Source organism: Malaclemys terrapin, chromosome 1, assembly GCF_027887155.1.
Source record: "Malaclemys terrapin pileata isolate rMalTer1 chromosome 1, rMalTer1.hap1, whole genome shotgun sequence".
In the NCBI taxonomy this organism is placed as follows: Eukaryota; Metazoa; Chordata; order Testudines; family Emydidae; genus Malaclemys; species Malaclemys terrapin.
In genome coordinates this window covers 96,044,453-96,067,490 of record NC_071505.1, presented here as the reverse complement: position 1 = coordinate 96,067,490, position 23,038 = coordinate 96,044,453, and positions in this window count along the sequence as shown.

The window sequence follows — 23,038 nt, the reverse complement described above, 5'->3', positions numbered from 1 at the left end:
TCCTCACCTCCTATGATCTCCCTTCCCACACTGGCCTTCCCCAGCTCCTTCCCCATCCCCACCTTTCCAACTGTCCCATGGCTGGAAATCCGCTCACCGCTGCTGACACCGTGGCTAGACTGTGTTGAGGGTGCACTGCAGGGGAGTGGCCTGCAGCTCATCACTGAAGACAAGTCAGGCTGACTCCAGAAGGGCACATTTAGCACAGTGGGGCATCAGAAAAGGCTACTGGAGGTTGATTCTGGGCTGCATCTCCTGAGAGACAGAGCATAGAAAGTGCAGCCCAGGAGCAGAGAAAACGAAGATGGATGTAAGACATCTGTGCCCCCTCCACCTGCTGGGTTGAATAGCCACTGGCATAAGTTAGAGCAGCCCAGAGGAGCCTCTCTAAGACTGCCTGTGGGCTGCACAGTAGCCCAGAATCCCCACAGTGCTATGAGCATGGCCGCTCCTGCCCCCACTCCCAGCCTGAACACGGGGGTATCTTCCCTGGCTCCTGTATGGCCCTTATATGCTGCTGGGGAAGAGACAGAATTGTCCCCATGGTATCTTCCTTCTATGTTCCTTTCAGTCTTCATTTCCTAATAAGACTAAAAGAACAGCCATACTGAGTCAGACCAGTGCTCCATCTAGCCCACTATCCTGTCTCTGATGGTGGTCAGTGCCAGAGCTTCAGGGGAGTGTACAGAACAGGGCAATTTTGGAGATATTCACTCCTGTCTTCCTCTCATGGTTTCTAGCAGTCAATGGTTTAGGGTCCCCTGAGCATGGGGTTGCATCTCTGACCATCTGAGCTAATAGCCATTGATGGACCTACACTCCATGAACTTATCTAATTCTTTTCTGAACCCAGTTATATTTTAATACCACACTCACTCACACTTTGCTTGGTTTCTGATCCAGTCCATAATACGCAGACAACCCCAAGCACAGTTGACCTGCCCCATGCCCCATACAGCCTTGTTTCTTTGTCCCAGCAAACCATGGGTGTTCAGGTATGTTCTGATCCGTTCTCCTGCATCTAAACCAGAGATGATCAGATAACTTTGCTAAAGCAACTTGCAACCAGTTCGCAAACAAATTGCTGTCCATAGTTCAATAAGCCCCAGAAAGGAGCAAGCGATGAGGGCCAGATAACCAGAGTATACGCAAAATGTCTTCTGGATTTGAGGGGCCTGGAGCTGACCCCAAGAGACCATATCAGAAGTAGGGAGCGAGATCTGAATACAGAAAATTCTCCTCTTATCTGTTGATGTCTCACTTCCATCTCTGCTCCATCTCCTTGTCATTACAACATCCTCTCCCTCTGCCCTCCTTGAGTTCTCCAGGCCACAGCGAGTGCAGAATGCCACTGTGCCTACCATCTCATGCCATGCAAAGACGCACAGTCCATATCACCTCGTCCTCACAGAGCTCCAGGGGCTCCCCATTCATTTCAGGAATCAACTCAGTTACCCTTCGTACTCCTGAGCCCCTGTCATTGGTGTAGCTTCTGGGTCTATCTCTCTACCCCTTTCCCTGCTTTTCCTGCTCATCTAGCACTGGCCATTTTTCTGGTCTTAAATTGGCCCCTGCCAGGGCTGTTAGGATAGCCTTTTCCCTTATAAGTCCCGCCATCTGGAACAGCCTTTTTTCAATCTTTCTTCCTCATCGACTCTCCATCTACTTTCAAATCTCACCTGAAAACATCTCTGCTCCCTTAGCTATGCTTCTTAATTTCTTTCTTCCTCTGCTATTATGCATTATTTAACTCTGCTAGGCATCTTGGGAGGCTGAAAGACACGCTACAAAATAAAGCTGAAATGGTTTGTACTGGCAGTGGAGATTATTTGCTTTTCCCTTCAGTCTCCAGTGGAGAGCAGGCTCCATTTTGGTGCTGATGGAGAGCAGCGTTGTCTGTTTGGGGAAGTATTTGTGGTCACTCAGCAATCAGAAGAGGTTCTTCACTGCCTTGCTTCCTCTTTAAAACCCATGCATTTGCATGGAATAGGGGGTACTGCTCTGTGTCAAAGAGCTCCCTCGCTGGATCTCAGCCTGCAAAGAGAAGCAGAAGTGATCCCTTGGAATGTGGATGGGAGGCAAGCAGCTGATGCAAGGTGTTGCAAAGTTGCAAGGCTTATTACTAATGGAGGAGGCCAAACGCTTACCAGTAACTGTCTGTTTTCTCATACAGCACATGCAGGTATAAATACCGGAGCGAGACGCTTCATAAAGACCATTGGTCAGCACTTCTCAGGTGGAGATGAAGGGCCCCAGGTGAGATGGGAATGGGTAACCGGTCACAGTAGAATTGTCAAATGTGACAGCTGCTAAGCTACAGGAAGAGCAAGGTTAGAGTAAGGAAGAAATGTTTTGCTCACTTCTGCGGCTGCTGCTGTCTTGTCCCCTCGCCCGCTGCAACTTCATTCCTTCCTCCCTCAACGAGGGCCCAATTGCCTTGACCCGGAAATCCCTACTGCTCACAGCACTCAGCCAGCTCCCTGCCATGGTCACCTAGCTAGTTCCCCACCATGGTGATGTTTTCTGGACTAATGCTCAGTGGGTGGGGATGGGGGGTGAAGAAAAGGAGAGGAGGAAGAAACCCTAACATCCACCAGCCCTAATCACTCAGCCATCAATCCCAACTCACACCCCGATAGCAACACTAACCCCCAACACCCAGCAGTACCCAAACCTTCCCCCAGCATCTAGCCATCAAGCAACTTAATGCAGCAGCTCCATCCTTTCCCCCAGCAGCACCCAACCCCTTTCCCAGTATCCCCAGCACCAGCCAGCAAGCACCTCTATGCACCAGCCTCAAGTCTTCCTCCCAGTATCTCCACCAGCAACCCCGACCCTTCCCCCAGCATTCCCATTAGCCAGCCTTCCTCAAAAAAAATCCTTCTGTTTACTTCAGCTCTGCCTAAACTCCTTTAGGATTGTCTCTCCAGTATTCTAGTGAACAAACTCCCTGGCAGGAGCGCTCACAGAAAAAGGAAACTTTAAGTAAATAGAAAACATTCACACACAGCAAAGTGGGAGTGGAGAGGGGGAGGGTGCAATTATGTTATTAACATATCCTATTATCCAGATAACTACTTTTAAAAAATAAATGTTGAAACAAATTTTGGAAGCCACTTGGTGAGACTGATGTGTGGAGAAGATCTACTAGGGAAGTGTGGGAGGTCTATGGAGAACCTAGTATAGTAAATGGAGTAAAAGCCCAACAATTTCAATGGGCAGGATACATGATTAGGCTGACAGAAGACAGATTAGCTAAAGATCTCTTGGAAAGACATCCTTATGTTGTTCAACCTTGTGGATGACCAACAAGAAGCTGGAGGGATAACCCAAGCAAGTTCTTATGCCCTTGGCAGAAAGAGGGAGGAGCAAATTGTAAAAGTGGCCGAAGACCTCCCTGGTCTATAGAGCCAGGGAGTACAATAGGTATTATCAGGATGTGGGCAATTGCCACTCAGCCCCTTCATTTAAATGCAGTCCCCTCCTTTCCTTACTTGCCATCTTTTATTATTATTCATACTACAGCACCACCTACAGGCCATGACCAAGATCAGGGCCACATTGTGCTAGACACTGCATAAGCCTATAGTAAGAGACAATCCCTGCCTTAAAGATGCTAAATGGACAAGGAAGCATAATTACCCTCATTTTAGATGAAGAACTGAGGCACAAGGAGATCAAAGCTCAAGGTCCCAAAGCCAAGAATTGAATGCAGAGCTGCTGAAACCCAAACCAGTGTCTCTGAACCTTGAAAGCATATGTCTCTTTGTCTGGTCTGTCTTTTTAGAGTGTAAGAACTTTGAGGCAGGGGACTGTGCCTTCTTTTGTGTTTGTGCAATGCCTAATATGTTGTGGGCCTGACTAGAGATATAATACTAACCGAGGCAGTTTCGCTCTGTTAAATGCAAACCTGATCACTGGAAACCTTCACCTACAAGCTATGCTTGTCCCTTCAAAGAAGACAAATAATACCATGTGGGCCACGTGTTCAGTCCAGACTAGCCAACACAGAATTACCTGTAGACCACAAACTGTTTAGTGAATAATCTGATTGATAAATAAATTTGAGAAAACAATAAACTGGCTGTTGGAACATTTTGAAACCTAAAGAGGCTAAATTTGCTGAATAAATAATTTGCTATAAGTTATTCACTGGGCTCTAGTGCTTACAGCTATTATATTAATGTATTCCCCTATTTACCATATTACACTAACAGCAATTATGGTGGAATGATCCCAGAAAGCCGGAGTGCAGGAATGCTGTACCGTTATCTACGACTACTTGGCTATTTGATAACTGCACAATATGCTAATATTTGCAGCCTGATTGGCTACTAATTGCCCTTAACCAGTCAGAGTGCAAGGGATTTGCATGTAGAAGGTATGATTATTTCTTATTTTTGCAGTCACTATGCAAATCATTGTACTTTGGCTCTTGTCCTGTGAGTGCCTCATCCTTGTAACTGACAACATACATGGCCACACCAATTTCTCACCCCCCCCCCCCCCCCGACCTTTAATTCTCCCACTTAGACACAAAGGGTGAAATCTCAGCCCCACTGAAGTCAATAGCAAAACTCCTTGACCAAAGTGTAGACCCAATTGACCCCCGTTCAATGGAAGTGGATCAGGCCACTTCAAATGACCTCAATTTTTGTCTGTACTATGGCTATGACCACTTTCAACATTACTTCACCTGACCCTGGTTTTAAAATGGGTTAGGAAATGTCCCCAGTGTAGGCAGTCCAGTGCACCTGAGCTCATCTCCTCTGCCCGTTTTAGAACTGATGAGAAGCCCTGGCTCCCACATTTCGCTCTCGTGTCTAGTTTGACTAAAGACTGTTGCTGCGGGAGGGGAGGGAGAGGGGTGCCAAATGGAGCACTTACAAAGCAAATAGAACTTTATAAACAATAACTCAGCTAGGACTCTGGGATAAATCTTTCTTGGGAGCAATGAGAAACAAGGGGCTTTGAGAAGAGGGAACATGTTAGGTGAGTATAGTAAGTATAATAACTTCAGTGCTTGCTTGCTGTTCACATGGTATAACCACAGCCTAAGCTACTACACTCTAAGGAATTTAATACGGAATTTATTTCCTATAAAAACTTCAGCCACCATGTTCCACATTTATTTAGCTCGAGATAGTCAGTCTCTCTCTCTCTCTCTCTGTGGCCCAATGGCTATGTAAACAAGTTACTGGGCCAGAGAGCATGAGAATGGCTCTGTAGTCCAGTGGTTAGGGCATCCACCTGGAAAGTGAGAGACCCACATTCCAGTCCCCCTCCTCCAATCATTTATTCATTATTATTCACAGGGGAACAGCTTCAACAGGAGGGACTGAGGGAGCCCCACATCAAAATATCCCAGAGCTCAGTGATTAGAACACACTGCTGAGAGATCCCTCCTCAAATTCTTTCCCCCCCCCCCGGCAGAGAGGGGGGATTGAACCTGCATCTCCCGTGCAAGTGCTCTACTCACTGGGCTAAAAGTTCTATGGTGATCATCTCCTCCTCCAGCTGTTTTGTGTGGAGCAGGCAGGTACCTAACTCATTCCCTCAAAGAAAGTCTCAGGTACCTAAGCTGCCTGACTCCAGATGACTGGTTCCCATTCATGGATTCACCTATCTCTGAGAGGGGCAGGGCTTAGCACACACCGCTATGGCCAGAGTCTCCCCTTGACTAGATTAGACTGGGAACTGCCTAAGATGCTGGTTTTTGTGGTCTCATTTCAAGGTGCCTGTCTCTCCCCATTCATTGTAGAGGAGCCCCAGTGCCTAACTTGATTGTGTGGATGACAGTGTTATGCCCGTGATTTTCTAGGCACCTAAAAGTTAGGCACCACAGTGCAATGCCTAAATCCCTTCATGGATCCCAGCCAATGTGACTGGGCTTTGGATTTTCTCTCTCTCATGCTGGGCTAGCATATCCATTCCCTCTCTCTACCATCAGCTTCAGCAGGTTAAGATGAACAGGAGAACAAGAAACCTTCTCACAGCTTCACAGACATGTATGCATGTGCCCACATATGTATACAGGTGCTCGCTCTCACTCCCTCTGCGGAGTTGTTGTTAGATGCAGTCACTTGTGGAGCCTGTCAGTTGCAAGTTTTAGAAGCAACTAATACTGCTAATTACACTACTTGCACTGGACCACACGCACACCAAAAAAGCAAACAACAAAAATCTGAACTCTCGCTCAAAAGACACATTTAACAGTTCTTTAAAAAAAGAGTTCATTAAAGGAAAGAAATATCCTAAATAAACCTAACGCACTCCCTCCTGTTTCAACAAACTTCATGCATAATGGATAAACAAAGCTTTGTTTGCTTTAATTAATTTGGTTTCAAAATTAATTTGACCCAACACAAAATTAGCAGACTGTTAAATCTTTTGTTGCTCTACAGGTTCAGGATATACCAAAGGAGGAGGTTAGCAGAAAGAGCTCTGAATAGTAAAGGGCAATACTTTATTCCCCTAAGTAAAATAATTAATACATGCACACTTGAGGTGGGGAATTTATTCCTCTTGCCAAAAAAATAAGTTTAATTCTATGTTTTATTGGAGTATTTAAATTCCCAGGGCCAGATCCTATGTCCCGTTCTGGGGAAAGTAGCTGGATCTCCCTTACTGGGGATTTCTCCTAGTCTGGATAGTCCTAAAAGGGTACAGAATGGATGCAGTCATCTTCTATGCCACCTCTCCTGACAGTCTCTGGCTTTGGGGGTGCATAGGTGGCAAGAAGGGGCAAGCCACAATGTGTTGTGCTCTGGTTATCCCAGGCTGGTGAATGGCCCTCTAGGGGTTTTGGACAGCCAGCATAGGTTAAAGCAGCCACGAGGCTGCTCTAATCTATGCCAGGGCCATTGTAGAACCAGCCTCCCAGGATTCGGGAGTGGAAACTAGCTCCTTTAGATCACCCTTGACCCCTGCCTGCACCCAGAACAAGCCCTGAGCAGGTGTCGCTAAAGGTAGCGTTGGGTCACTTTTACAGTCCCTCAATCCTCAACCAACTCAGTGGTTGGCTGAACAGATTAGAGGAGCTTCTGAAGTGTACTGGCTGCCAGTAGCCCACTTTCCAGCAGCTGGGGATCACCCAGGCACAGGGATGAGCCCATGATAAATCAGCCATGGAGTAGAGAATCCAGCCGTTGTATGTGCCTAGTTCGTAGTAATACTGGGATAGTGACTCAGCCAGTGCACAGCGAGCATTGTATTAGTGCTCTTTTGAATGTGACAAGCAGATTTAAGGCTAGATCCTCAGCTGTGTAAATCAGTGTAGCTAGACCAACTTTTGGGGGGCTATGGTGATTTATACCAGTGGAGGATTGGGCCCTTATTAACTACTTAGTAGATCTTATAGTTAAGTTTGCCATGATCTGGTTACTATTACGTAGGGTTACCATATTTTGTGCCTCCCAAAGGAGGACACTCCACGGGGGCCCGACCCCGCCCCCAGCCCCGCCCCAACTCCGCCCCCTCCCCAAAGTCTCCGCCCCCTCCCCTGCTTCCCGCGAACATTTGAGTCGCGGGAAGCCTGAAGCAGGTAAGGGGGAGTGTGGGGGGAGGAGGAGGCGCGGTCCAGGCTGTCCCCGGCCCTGGGGTGCCGGCCCCGGCCCACCACCGCCGGCCCGGCCTGGCACCGCCGGCCCGGCCCCTGAGTCCCCGGCCCGGCTGGCGCCCCCGATCCCCCCGCCGGAGGCCCCGGCCCGGCCGACCCGACCGGCCCCGGCCCCGCTGGAGGCCCCGGCCCGGCCGACCCGACTGGCCCCGGCCCCGCCGGAGGCCCCGGCCCGGCCGACCCGACCCAACCCGCCGGAGGCCCCGGCCCGGCTGACCCGACCCGACCCGGCCCCGCCGGAGGCCCCGGCCCGGCCGACCCGACCCGGCCCCGCCGGAGGCCCCGGCCCGGCCGACCCAGCCCGACCCGACCCGGCCCCGCCGGAGGCCCCGGCCCGGCCGACCCAGCCCGACCCGACCCGGCCCCGCCGGAGGCCCCGGCCCGGCCGACCCGACCCGGCCCTGCCGGAGGCCCCGAGCGCCCAGCCCCGGAGCCCCCGGCCAGGCACCGCACCGCGGGCCCGGCCCGAGCCCCAGCCCCGAGCACCCGCACCGCCGGCCGGCATGTCCCGATTTTCCCGGACATGTCCGGCTTTTTGGGCTTTCCCCCCGGACGGGGATTTGGAGCCCAAAAAGCCGGACATGTCCGGGAAAATCCGGACGTATGGTAACCCTACTATTACGCAGCTCTTTATGTGTGTGTTGTATAACTACATGTAACATTATTATTATTACTGTTACTATTTATTTTATGGTATGCTGGAGACGAAGTCATGATCTCTGCCCAAAAGAGCTTGTGTCTTCAAATGTAGACAAGATACTATCAGTGAGAGTGACAAACTCTAGGGAAGAGGGATGAAATTCAGAGCAATACAATTACTCAGCTGCTGTCTAAGCAGGCGTACACCATTGTAGATTTGTTACATTGTATATAATCATATGTGCATGTATACATTTGAACAGGGTGAATATCCTTGACTTGTTTCTTATGGGCATAAAAGAAAAGGTGAGTTTCAGAAGGATTTAAATTAGAAATAAAGATTTACAATAGGTACCCTCTTGGTACATGCAGTACACTATTAATTCCCTGTATTAGGACAAAAACTCTTTTCATTTGTCATTCAGTGAAAAAAATCTGACAAATATTTTCCAATATTTATTGCAAAGAGTTAAGCAAGACCTGATAGTAATGGGGGACTTTAACTACCCAGACATCTGTTGGAAAAGTAATATGCCATACCACACAGTTCTTGGAATATACTGGGGATAACTTTTTGTTTCAGAAAATGAAGGAAGGACAGCCATTTTAGACTTGATTCTTACCAACAAGGAGGAATCGGTTGGGAATCTGAAAGCAGAAGGCAATTTGGGTGAAAGTGATCATGAAATGATAGATTTCATGATTCTAAGAAAAGAAAGGTGTGAGAGCAGCAGAATAAAGACTATGGAAACCAAAAAAACAAAATTAGACTTTAACAAACTCAGAGAACTGGTAGGTAAGGTCCCATTGCACAAAAATCTAAAGGAAAAAGAAATTCAGGAGAGTTGGTAGTTTCTCAGGGAGACAATGTTAAAGGCCAATGCAAAGAAAAAAGATAAAAGTAAGAGGCCAATATGGCTGTACCAGGCTGTCATTAGTGACCTGAAAATCAAAAAAGAATCCTACAAAAAGTGGAAACATGGACAAATTGCTAAGGAAGCGCACAAAAGAACAACACAAGCATGTAGGAACAAAATCAGAAAGGCTGAGGCACAAAATGAGTTATACAGGGCAAGGGAAATAAAATGCAATAAGAAGAGGTTTTTTTAAATATTAGAGCCACATAAAGATGAAGGGAAGTGTAGATCTTATTGGGGAAGGAGAGCTAGTAACTTATGATATCAAGATGGCTGAGATGTTTAACGCCTATTTTGTGTCAGTCTTCACTAAAAAGGCTAATGGTCATCAGACATTCAACACAATATTAACAAGAGGAAAGGAATACAAGACAAAATAGGGAAAGCAGGTTAAAACAATCTTGGAACTGTTAGCAATTATCTTTTGAGAACACACGGAGGACAGGTGAGGTCCCAGAGGACTGGAGAAGAGCAAATAAAGTACCTATCTTTTAAAAAGCAAACAAAGAGGACCCAGGGAATTATAAGCCAGTCAACCTAACTTCAATACCTGGAAAGATATTGGGACAAATTATTAAATGTCAATTTTTAAGCACCTAGAGCAGTGGTGGGCAACCTGCGGCCCACCGCTTCCCGCAGCTCCCATTGGCCAGGAACAGCGAACCGCGGCCACTGGGAGCTGTGGGGGGCCGTACCTGCAGATGGTCAACATAAGCAAAAAGTCTCGCAGCCCACAATCAGATTACCCTGATTGGTTGCATATGGGCTGCAGGTTGCCCACCACTGGCCTAGAGGGTACTAGGGTTATAAGGAATAGTCAGCATGGATTTGTCAAGAACAAATTATGCCAAGCCAACCTAATATCCTTCTTTGACAGGGTTACTGGCCTAGGGAATAGGGAGGAAACAGTAGACAGGATATATCTTGATTTTAATAAGGCTTTTGACACAGTCCCACATGACATTCTCATAAGCAAACTAGGAAAATGTGGTCTATGGTCTAAAATTACTATGAGGTCGCTGCTCAACTGGTTGAAAGACCATATCAATTTTTAATTGTCAAAGTGGGAAGGCATATCTAGTGGGATCCTGCCGGGGTCAGTCCTTGGTCTGGTACAGTTCAATATTTTCATTATTGGTTTGTATAATGGAGTGGAGAGTATGCTTATAAAATGTGCAGATGACACCAAGCTGGGAGGAGTTGCAAGCACTTTGAAGGACAGTTCAAATGACCTTGACAACCTGGAGAATTGGTCTGAAATCAACCCCGGGTCAAGCCAGAGTTAATAACTGCAGTTAAGGTGAGGAAGTTGGAATAAGGAGCAAGGCGAGGTAACAGGAACAAAGAGCAGGAATCAGGCAAGGAGGCGGGAACTTAGTTTTAGGGATCTGTTCAGCAACAGGCTTAGCAACTATTTGCACAGATAAAGGGTATGTCAGGAACAGGAAGTGTTATGCTAAGAGGTGTCCAATCAGCAGTCTGCTGCTTGTCAGTTGATCCCACTGAGTCAGCAGGTATAGCCCCTGTTTGAGGGGTATCAGCTGCAGTTCTGTTTGGGCTTGTAGTTTGGTGATGCAGAGGATAAGATTCTTGCTCACCAGGCCTGTGTTTGAGACCTGTGATGCCTGATCCTCTTGAGAGTGGTTCTGGGTGCCATGGGTCCAGGATGATCCCTGTGGAAGGCCTATAGTTTTGCAGGGGTATGAATATGATGAGCAGGCTCCCAAGAGCATTCTTTGGGCCTATAACTTCCCCAGTCAAGCAAATAATACAGTGCTTGCTTCTCTGCATATTTGGGAATCCAGGGTGTCCTGAATTTTATGTATTCCTAAGGGTCCTGCACTTGAACCAGGGGTGAGGGCACTGGATGCCAGCTGGGAAATGGATTGTCAAGAAAAGTTTTCAGGAGAGATACATGAAATACTGGATTGATTTTCCAGGATCAAGGGAGTTGCAACTCAAACACCATCAGACGGATTTGTTGAAGAATGTTGTAAGAGCCTGTATATTGATGGTCCAATTTATGTGTAGGTCATCTGGGCTGTAGATACTTAGTGGACAGCCAAACTTTCTGACCAGCATTCAGAGGTAGGACCTCTTGGCGGTATTTGTTGGCATGATGTTTGTAGACTATCTGGGGGCTTTCAGGTGCTTTTTTAGGTTAGCCTGGGTCTTATGAATAGTCTGTACCAGCCCTGAGGCAGCAGAAACTGTAGTGAATCAGGGGACAGAGGGATGGAACTATGGATGAAAACCATAAATGGAGTAGAAAAAACTGAATCAAGTGGAAGCATGTTCTATGTTGTTGTTGTAAGCAGATTTGTCTAATGGGAGTAATGTGGCCTAGTTACTTTGGCAGTAGTTAAGAAAACAGCAGATATACTGTTCAAGTATCTGGTTGACCCATTCCAACTGGCCATCCATCTGGGGGTGATGAGAGATAGATGTATGGGAATGGAAATCCAGGAGGTGAAACACTTCCTTCCAAAACCTGGATATAAACTGAGGGTCTCAGTCTATGCTAAGATGATCAGGGAAGACATGGAGGCAAAAATCATGCATAATTGAGAGTTGTGTGGTAATTTTCAGTTGGGAGGCATACACATGGTATAAAATGGGCCATTTTGGTGAGCTGATCCATTATGGTTTGTATGGTGATTTGTCCTTTAGATTCTGGTAGTTCTGTTATGGAAATCAATGGTTAGACATGACCAGGGTTGGGAAGAGGTTTCAGATGGTAACAGAAGACTGAAAGGCTTGCTTCAGGAGGTCTTAAGCCAAGTGCAGGTGTTGCAGGACCTGATGTAGGATCAAACATTATCCCACATCTGCGGTCATCAGAATGAGTGAGCTACTGCACAACAAGCCTTGGATTGTCCAAAGTGATCCGCTCTAGGGTTGTCAGAGTTCATGTGCAACACCCCAAGTCATGGGAGGGACCATCAGGGACATAAAGATGGTAATTAACATAGAAGAGATCATTGTCCCAGGAGTAATGGTGTAGCGTGATGCCAGGTAGGCTCTCCTTAGATGATACAAGCTTTACAAAAGGATTATTAGGGAGCGCTACTCAAAGTGAGGTAAGGAAGTCCAAAGATGCAGATCTACAAAAGAAATGGTGTGGTTTCAGTATGTCAGGTGGTGGTTCTTCAGAGTTCACAGGTTCCATATAGTATTCCCCTTCCATGAAAGCATGTCTGCCTTACTATGATTGTGGCCTGGGTGGAACATGATCATGAAGTCGAACCTTGACCAGAACAAGGCCCAACATAACTGTTGCTGATTCAGCACCTTGGCAGATTTTATATATATTCCATATTTTTGTGATGTGTTAAGTCTAGTATGGGGTGCTTAGCCCCCTCGAGGCAGTGTTACCATGTCTCAAGCCTCATCTTGATTACAAGTAATTCCTTTTCAGCTATTTCATAATTGCATTTGGCTGAAGTAAGTTTTTTTGGGGAGGGGGAAGGCACATGAATGCATGTCCTGTTGGGACCCCATTCTTTGGAACAATACTGCCCCAATGCTACGTCAGATGTATTGGTTTTATGGATAAAGGCTGGTTGGGATCAGGGTGAACCAGCACTGGAGCTGAGGGGAAGGATACCTTCAGATGTTCAAAAGCTTGATAGGCTTGTGGGGGTCGAGTGAAACTTTTCAGGTTTATGAAGAATGGTGGTTGCGGGAGATGTAATTTTTGAAAAATTGTGGATAAATCTCCTGTTGACAACTCCCCTGAATTTCTGAATGCCTTGAATAGAGCAGGGCCATGCCCAGTAATGAATTGTGAGCACCTTCTGAGGTTCCATCTGCAGCCCTTCCACTGATCGATGCTAGCTTTTAAAAAAAAAAAGAGTACCAGTGCACCTGTGTGGGAGGTAGAGCAGCTGATAAAGCCTTTGACTAGGTTTTCCTGGATATACACTCTTAAGGCTGCTAACTCCTGCTTTGACATAGAGTATATGTGTCCAACTGGAATTTTAGCTCTGGGTTGAAGGTTTATAGCAGGGGTGGCCAAATTTACTGACCCTCTGAGCCACATACTTGATAATCTTCAGAAGTTTGAAAGCCACAAACACACACAGCCTTTACACATGAATTTGTAAAAATATTAACATCCTACTTACTGTGTCATGGCTAATTACTGCTAGAGTTACAGGCCTTGTGGGTCTCCATCCTGGTCGTAAGTCTTTGGAAATCTGGTTGATATTTTGTCAAGGCGGTACAGAGAAGCTTGGTCAGATGTTGATTTGTAAGGACGGCACAGTGTTTTTATTTTATGAACTTCAACATGGAGTAAAGTAATTCACAGTAGTATGTTGTGCCGTAAATTGAAATGAATCGCACACTAGTCTTCTTGAGTTGAGGATGCTTTCTTTCTGGCACTTGCTTCCAGAACTCCACTGTAGACTGTGATTCATGCATCATCTTTAGAGCCTGGTCCTCCTGGAGTTCCAATAGTTCCATTTCTACAGCAGATGTTTCTGTAACTGTTGTTTTGTGAATCGGATAGCCATCGGTAATCACATCAACCATGAATGGGTTTACAAGAAAGGTGAAGCAGGATCGCAGCTTCTGCAAGCCTTCAAACCTGGCCTGAAAGTCATCAAGCAGTCCTTGTAATTTACCTCTCTATTCCTCTAGTTTATGATCTTCTACTTCAATTTCAGGGAATGTGTTTACCCTACTCTTGAGATGGGGAAAGTGGTTGAAGTCTCTTGATACTGTCTCTTTGAAGAAGTTTTAAGTTGTTCTGGAAGCTGAAGAATGTCTGACTAAGGTCAGCAATAATCTCATCCTTCCCTTGGAGTATCAAGTTGCGAGTTTGCAGATGCTGCATAATATCAGTGAAAAACATCAGATCCTGCATCCATTGCACATCTTTCAGTTGTGGAAAGGACTTTTCCTTTTCTTCAAGGAAAGCATTGATAGGCTCCAACAGTTCCGCAAACCTATTTAAGACATTGCGGTTGATAACCACCTCACAATACAGTAGAAAGAGATGTCACTAGGTTTGTCTTCAAGATCTAGCTCTTCACTGAAATTTTTCAACTGTTCATGTGTCTTCCCATTTGAACGGATGACAGACACAATTTTTAGGACCATTTTCATAACATTTTCATACTTGAAGTATCTGCCTGTGAGATGTTCACTATGGATGATGCAATGAACAGGGAGAAAGTCTTGAAATTTTGGATCACTTTTCAAGAGTCTGATAAGGCCTACTTTTTTCCCCACCATGGCAGATGCTCCATCCGTTGCAACACTGACAAGTTTATCCAGCAGAGCAGTGGCATTTGTCAATGCTTTGTCAAGTGCGTTCTTTATGTCAACACTGCGGGTTGTCTCTTTTAGCGCCACTAAGTCCAACATTTCTTCTTTCATAATTACATCTGTGGAAACATAGCAAACAAATACAGCTAGTTGTGGTTTATCTTGTATATCTGTAGATTCATCAACAGCTAGTCTGAATGCTATAGAATTCTTTAGATCATTTTGCATCTTGCTTGCAACATCTGCATCTCCATAGTGTGGTGCAAAATTGGAATTTGCTTTATTAGTCATTGAAATGTTGTGTTACTTGGATCAAACATTGTAACCACTTCTGCAATATTCTCTTTAACAAATTCTCCATAACAATATGGACATTTAGCACAAGCGATATTCCATGACATAACAAAACTGGCTTCGGTCGTTGTGTCAGCTTCCTTCCTGAATGCCCAAAGTAGTGTCTGTTGACTGTTTAGACATGATTTTAATGCGGTTAGCTTGTTCTTCTTTAATTCTGATTCAGGAGGGTATTTAGACGAAAAGTTACAGTGATTCGTTTCGTAGTGACATTTCAAGTTGCTCACTTTGTAGTCAGTGAGTGAAGCATTGCAGATAGAGTGCAGGGATTTTCCACCTTTAACAATGAATGCAAAATCTTCCTCCCATTCTGGCTTAAGACTTAGGTTTTCTTTTTCATACAATTTCATAGATAATCAGGGTTGGAAGGGACCTCAGGAGGTCATCTAGTCCAACCCCCTGCTCAAAGCAGGACCAATCCCCAGATAGATTTTTGCCCCAAATCCCTAAATGGCCCCCTTAAGGATTGAACTCACAACCCCTGGGTTTAGCAGGCCAATGCTCAAACCACTGAGCTATCCTGCCCCCTAGATGTCATTGAAGATGTCATTGTCATCCATGAAATTAATGTAGAGTTAACTCTTAAATCTAAAATTATTGAAATCCAACTTATGAACAGTAAACATAGCCTGTGTTCTGCAAAATGCAGGGAGATCCCAGGAGATCCACACAGCACTACCTGATTCATAGATTCATAGATTCTAGGACTGGAAGGGACCTCGAGAGGTCATCGAGTCCAGTCCCTTGCCCTCATGGCAGGACCAAATACTGTCTAGACCATCCCGGATAGACATTTATCTAACCTACTCTTAAATATCTCCAGAGATGGAGATTCCACCACCTCCCTAGGCAGTTTATTCCAGTGTTTAACCACCCTGACAGTTAGGAACTTTTTCCTAATGTCCAACCTAAACCTCCCTTGCTGCAGTTTAAGCCCATTGCTTCTTGTTCTATCCTTAGAGGCTAAGGTGAACAAGTTTTCTCCCTCCTTCTTATGACACCCTTTTAGATACCTGAAAATTGCTATCATGTCCCCTCTCACTCTTCTCTTTTCCAAACTAAACAAATCCAATTCTTTCAGCCTTCTTTCATAGGTCATGTTCTCAAGACCTTTAATCATTCTTGTTGCTCTTCTCTGGACCCTCTCCAATTTCTCCACATCTTTCTTGAAATGCGGTGCCCAGAACTGGACACAATACTCCAATTGAGGCCTAACCAGCGCAGAGTAGAGCGGAAGAATGACTTCTCGTGTCTTGCTCACAACACACCTGTTAATACATCCCAGAATCATGTTTGCTTTTTTGGCAACAGCATCACACTGTTGACTCATATTTAGCTTGTGGTCCACTATAACCCCTAGATCCCTTTCTGCTGTACTCCTTCCTAGACAGTCTCTTCCCATTCTGTATGTGTGAAACTGACTGTTCCTTCCTAAGTGGAGCACTTTGCATTTGTCTTTGTTAAACTTCATCCTGTTTACCTCAGACCATTTCTCCAATTTGTCCAGATCATTTTGAATTATGACCCGGTCCTCCAAAGCAGTTGCAATCCCTCCCAGTTTGATATCATCTGCGTACTTTCTATGCCAATATCTAAGTCGTTAATGAAGATATTGTACAGAGCCGGTCCCAAAATGGACCCCTGTGGAACCCCCCTTGTTATGCCTTTCCAGCAGGATTGGGAACCATTAATAACAACTCTCTGAGTACGGTTATCCAGCCAGTTATGCACCCACCTTATAGTAGCCCCATCTAAATTGTATTTGCCTAGTTTATCGATAAGAATATCATGTGAGACCATATCAAATGCCTTACTAAAGTCTAGGTATACCATATCCACAGCTTCTCCCTTATCCACAAGACTCGTTATCCTATCAAAGAAAGCTATCAGATTGGTTCGACACGATTTGTTCTTTACAAATCCATGCTGGCTATTCCCTATCACCTTACCACCTTCCAAGTGTTTGCAGATGATTTCCTTAATTACTTGCTCCATTATCTTCCCTGGCACAGAAGTTAAACTAACTGGTCTGTAGTTTCCTGGGTTGTTTTTATTTCCCTTTTTATAGATGGGCACTATATTTGCCCTTTTCCAGGCTTCTGGATTCTTTCCCGTCACTCATGATTTTCCAAAGATAATAGCTAGAGGCTCAGATACCTCGTCTATTAGCTCCTTGAGTATTCTAGGATGCATTTCATCAGGGCTTGGTGACTTGCAGGCATCTAACTTTTCTAAGTGATTTTTAACTTGTTCTTTTTTTATTTTATCTGCTAAACCTACCCCCTTCCCATTAGCATTCACTATGTTAGGCATTCCTTCAGACTTCTCGGTGAAGACTGAAACAAAGAAGTCATTAAGCATCTCTGCCATTTCCAAGTTTCCTGTTACTGTTTCTCCCTCTTCACTGAGCAGTGGGCCTACCTTGTCTTTGGTCTTCCTCTTGCTTCTAATATGCAATGATGCAATTTCCTGTTATAATGGGCATGTGCAGCTGAAGTCCTGAGCCAGAGCTCCTCCTGCAGGGCTGGAGCCCCAAGCACTGGCTCTTCCCAGCAGGGTTGCATCCCCCAGCCTCAGATCCTCGGGTGGGGCTGCAGCTCTGCCCACCAGATCTCCCGGCAGGGCAGAAACCCCGAGCACCAGCCCTCCTGAGGGGCAGAACCTGATCCGTACTTTTACTCTTAAAGAGCCACATGCAGCTCGCGAGCCACAGTTTGGCCATGCCTGGTCTATAGAACAATCATAATCACAATGAGGGAGTAATGTGTCTGCATTTTGTTTTTTGAGTACAGCCTGGTAATCTTGGGTTTTTTTTTTTTTTTTTTTTTTTTTTTATGGGGAGGCATGGTTTGTCATGGAGAGTTGGCATTTCTGGATTTGATAGAGTGGCTACGATGTGAAGGGGACTCTGGGTTCTTGGAGCAGGGTTCTCTGGCTTGTGTTCTAGGATTCCAGGTTCTTGAACCAGAGGGCAGTTCTCCCTACAGAAGCTTGATGAGGAAAAGATAATGCATTGGGATCAGAGAATATGGGGGTTGTTCCAGATTAGCCAGGGTTCACCCAAAATCAAGGTAAAATGTGGGGAGCTAATAAGACTGAACTATAGGACTTCCTGGTGTTCCCCAATCATCACTTCCAAAGGTATTGTCTGCTGAGTAACCAAGCCTGACACCAGTGGGGACTCATCCACTGTTTCCACCACATCCAGGGTGGTTTTGTGTTGTACCAAAAGCTGAGGACCTGGGCTGTGGAAAAATCCATTAAATTATTCCCTTTTCCTGAGTCAATCAAGTCTCTTTGCAAGGGAAAGACCTGCTTGTCCTTCAGGATCTGCAACTGCAGGGTTGTTTCAAGAAGTGGGGAGGAATGAAGGCCTCCTACCTGAACATAACCTTGAGATCTTTTGATGGTGGAGCCTGGGCCTAATCCTTTCCCATCGTAGGGTTGGTGGAGATTTTGGCAGGGTACATGCATAAGAACAGCCATACTGGGTCAGACCAATGCTCCATCTAGCCCAGTATCCTCTTGTCCAACAATGGCCGGTGTCAGTTGCTTCAGAGGGAATGCATTTATCATGTGATCCATCCCCTGTTGGGCAGTCCCAGCTTATGACAGCGAGAGGTTTAGGGACACCTAGAGCATGGGGTTGCATCCCGGACCATCTTGGCTATCCTCCATGAACTTATTTAATTCTTTCCTTGAACCCTGTTCTACTTCACAACAGCCCCTGGTAACAAGTTCCACAGGTTGACTGTGTGTTGTGTGAAGAAGTACTACTTTATTTTTGTTTTAAACCTGCTGCCTGTTAATTCAATCAGGCGACCCCTTGTTCTTGTTTTATGTGAAGGGGTAAATAACACTTCCCTATTCCCTTTCTCCATACCAGTCATGATTTTATAGACCTCTATCATATCCCCCCTTAGTCATCTCTTTTCTAAGCTGAACAGTGCCAGTCTCATATGGCAGCCGTTCTGTACCCCTAATTATTTTTGTTGCCCTTCTCTGTACCTTTTCCAATTCTAATATATATTTTTGAGATGGGGTGACCAAAACTGTGTGCAGTATTCAAGATGAGGACATACCATGGATTTATAAAGTGTCATTATGATATTTTATGTCTTATTATCTATCTTTTTCCTAATGGTACCTAATATTCTGCTAGCTTTTTTTGACTGCCACTGCACACTGGGCGGATATTTTCAGAGAACTATCCATGATGACTTCAAGCTCTTTCTTGAGAGGTAACAGCTAATTTAGAGCCCATCATTTTGTATTTATAGTTGGCATTATGTTTTTCAATGTGAATTACTTTGCATTTATTAACATTGAATTTCAACTGCCATTTTGTTGCCCAATCACCCAGTTTTGTGAGATTTCTTTGTAACTCTTTGCAATCAGCTATGGACTTAACTATCTTGAGTAATTTTGTATCATCTGCAAACTTTAAACTCACTATTTACTCCTTTTTCTAGATCATTTATGAATATGTTGAACAGCACTGGGATCCTGCTATTTACCTCCCTCCACTGTGAAAACTGACCATTTATTCCTATCTTTTAACCAGTTACTGATCCATGAGAAGACCTTCCCTTTATTCCATGACGGCTTTGTTTGCTCAAGAATCCTTACTAAGGGACCTTTTCAAAGGCTTTTTGAAAGTCCAAGTACACTAGATCCACTGGATCACCTTTGTCCACATACTTGTTGAATGACCACCTCAAAGAATTCTAATAGATTGGTAAGCCATGATTTCCCTATACAAAAGCTGTTGATACTTCGCCAACATATTGTACTTATAATTCTGTTCCTTATGAAAGTTTCAACCAATTTATTTGCCTCATACTGAAGTTAGACTTACTGGTCTGTAATTGCCAGGATTGCCTCTGGAACCTTTTTAAAAAATTGACCTTACATTAGCTATCCTCCAGTCATCTGGCATAGAGGCCGATTTAAGCAACAAGTTACATACCACAGTTAGTGGTTCTGCAATTTCATATTTGAGTTCCTTCAGAACACTTGGGGGAATACCATCTGGTTCTGGTGACTAGTTATTACTGTTAAATTTATCAATTTGTCCCAAAACCTCCTCTATTGACACCTCAATCTGGGACAGTTCCTCAGATTTATCACCTAAAAAGAATGGCTCAGGTGTAGGAATCTCCCTCACATTCTCAACAGCAAAGACCAATGCAAAGAATTCATTTAGCTTCTCCTCAGTGGCCTAGTTTTCCTTGAGTGCGCCTTTAGACCCTCGATCATCCAGTGGCCCCACTGAGAGTTTGGCAGGCTTTCTGCTTCTGATATATTTAAAAAAATGTTTTTGCTCTTAGCTTGTGTGTCGTTTGATAGTTGTTCTTCAAATTCTTTTTTGGCTTTCCTAATTATACCTTTACACTTGACGTGCCAGAGTGTGAGTTTATGCTCCTTTCTATTTTCCTTGGTAGTATTTGACTTCCAGTTTTTAAAGGATGTCTTTTTGTCTCTAACGGCCTTTTTTTACTCTGTTTAGCCATGGTGGCATTTTTTTTAATCTTCTTACTGTTGGGGTTTTTTGGGGGGAGGGGGGTATATACATTTAGTTTGAGCCTCTATTATGGTGTTTTTTAAAAGTTTCCATACAGCTTGCAGGCTTTCCACTCGTGTGACTGTTCTTTTTAATTTCCATTTAATTAGCTGCCTCATTTTTGTGCAGTTCTCCTTTTTGAACTTAAATGTTACTATGGTGGGTTTCTTTGGTATTTTCCCCCCATAAGAATGTTACATTTAATTACAGTATGGTCACTATTACCAAGCAGTTCAGCTATATTCACCTCTTGCACCAAATCCTATGCACCAGTTAGGACTAAATCAAGAATTACCTCTCCACTTGTTGATTCCAGGACTAGCTGCTCCAAGAAGCAGCCATGAAGAGTGTCTAGAAATTTACTCTGCACCCTGTCCTGAGGTGACAATTACACAGACAACGTGGGGCTAGTTGAAATCCCCCATTATTATTGGGTTTCATGTTTTTGTAGCCTCTCTAATGTGATGTCATTGAAGGTGACTTCTTTTGTTTGAGTTTCTCTTCAGTTCCTTCTTTACTTCATCAGTTTCTAGCCTCTCCTCTTTATTAGGATATAGAGTATCCCCTTTAATAAGTCCTTCCCCAAGGGATGTCTGTCAGATACCACATGTCCTGCTCCTCCACAGTAGTAAATGGAGATTTTCATGTCTCCAGTGCTCTTGCTGACCCAGGGACAGATGGGACTACACCACATCTGTCTGCATGGGCTCGACTAGGGCCAGGTTTCCTTCATTCTGAGGGCTGAACCTGCGGCAAGTGCAGAATGTAGATGGGGGCTTCACGTGTTCCTTTTGTTGTTCATGAAGTCTGGTGTCTAGTCTGGTATACAGGTCCATAAAGGTCTCCAACCTGGCGAGAGGGTCTGCTCATGCCAGCTCATCCTTTAACTCGTCACAGAGACCGAGACGAAACTGATGCAGGAGTGTGACATCATTCCAGGTGGTGTCTGAAGCTAAGTGTCTAAACTGAGTAACATAGGAAGGGGACAACCCAAGGGTTTGCTGAAGCTTATGTAAGGCTGTCTCGCCATGCAAGCTTTACGTGGGTCATCAAAAATGGTGGTGAACGCTTGCAGGCAAGAACCCCAGCTTGTCAGCACTGGATGGTCCTACTCTAGAAAGGGAGAGGCCCATGATAGGGCCTCCCGGGTAAGCAAGCTAAGTACCAGCCCCACGGTGACCTGATCGGTGGTGTGTTCCTGAAGCTGCAGCATAAACAGGAGTCTGCACTGGGTAATAAACCCATGAAACTTGCTGTGAGTGCCATCATCTCTCTTTGGTAACAGAACTCTGGGGCTGGTCACCCAAGCTGTTGTCACAAGGGGAGATGAGTGGGTACCTGCAGGTGGTCAGAGTGCTGTAACTTGTTTCCAGAGGGAGCAATTTTCCATTTTCAGATGCTTTACTTGATCCTTCAGCCTCTGGTTCTCAGCCTGCAGGACAGTAATCCATGGACTCAGGCCCCTGGGACATCAGGGAGGCGGGAGCCCCAGCAATGTCCCTACTCGGTCCAGGGGTTCAGAAACAAATCCCAGAAGAGACTGAGAGGGTCTGAGCAAACTGTCAGGGCCTGTAACATAGACAGTCTGACTTAATGGTCAGAGCTGGGAGTAGTCAGGGTCATGGTCAAAGGCCACGCCAACGGGTAAACCAGAGTTGGAGTCAGTCATGCCAGAGGTCAAGCCAGAGTCAATAAGTGGTGTTAGGGCAAGGGAGCAGGAATGAGGTGAGGTAACAGGAACAAGGAGCAGGAACCAGGCAAGGAGGCACAAACTTAGCTGCTAGGCCTCCTTTTGACCAGAACTCTGGGACTATTTGCTCAGACAAGGGGTAAAAACAGGAACAGGAAGCTTTATGTCACAGTAAGGCTCTCACTTCGCAACCCCAGGGGCCTGCATGTGAAACTTGTGGCGCCTGACAGTACTGCTGAAAAGTATTTGGGAGTCTTAGTGGATCACAGATTGAACATGAGTCAACAATATGATACAGCTACAATAGACAAATATCATCCTGAGGTATATTGACTGGAGTGTTTGTATGTAAGACACACAAGGTAACTGTTTCAGAGTAGAAGCCGTGTTAGTCTGTATCCGCAAAAAGAACAGGAGTACTTGTGGCACCTTAGAGACTAACAAATTTATTAGAGCATAAGCTTTCGTGGACTACAGCCCACTTCTTCGGATGCATATAGAATGGAACATATATTGAGGAGATATATATACACACATACAGAGAGCATGAACAGGTGGGAGTTGTCTTACCAACTCTGAGAGGCCAATTAAGTAAGAGAAAAAAAACTTTTGAAGTGATAATCACTTAGCACTGGTGAGGCCTCTCCTGGAGTATTGTGTCCAGTTCTGGGTGCCACACTTTAGGAAAGATGTGGACAAATAGGAGTGTCCAGAGGAGAGCAACAAAAATGATGAAAGGTTTAGAAAACCTGACCTATGAGGAAAGGTTAAACAAATTGGCGTGTTTACTCTGGGAAAAAGAAAACTAAGAGGGGAACTGATAACCGTCTTCAAACATCTTAAGGGCTGTTATAAAGAGGATGGGGATCATCTGTTCTTTATCCACTGAAGGTGGGACAAGAAGCAATGGGCTTAATCTTCAGCAAGGGAGATTGAGGTTAGATATTAGGAAAATCTTGCTAACTAAAGGGCAGATAAGCTCT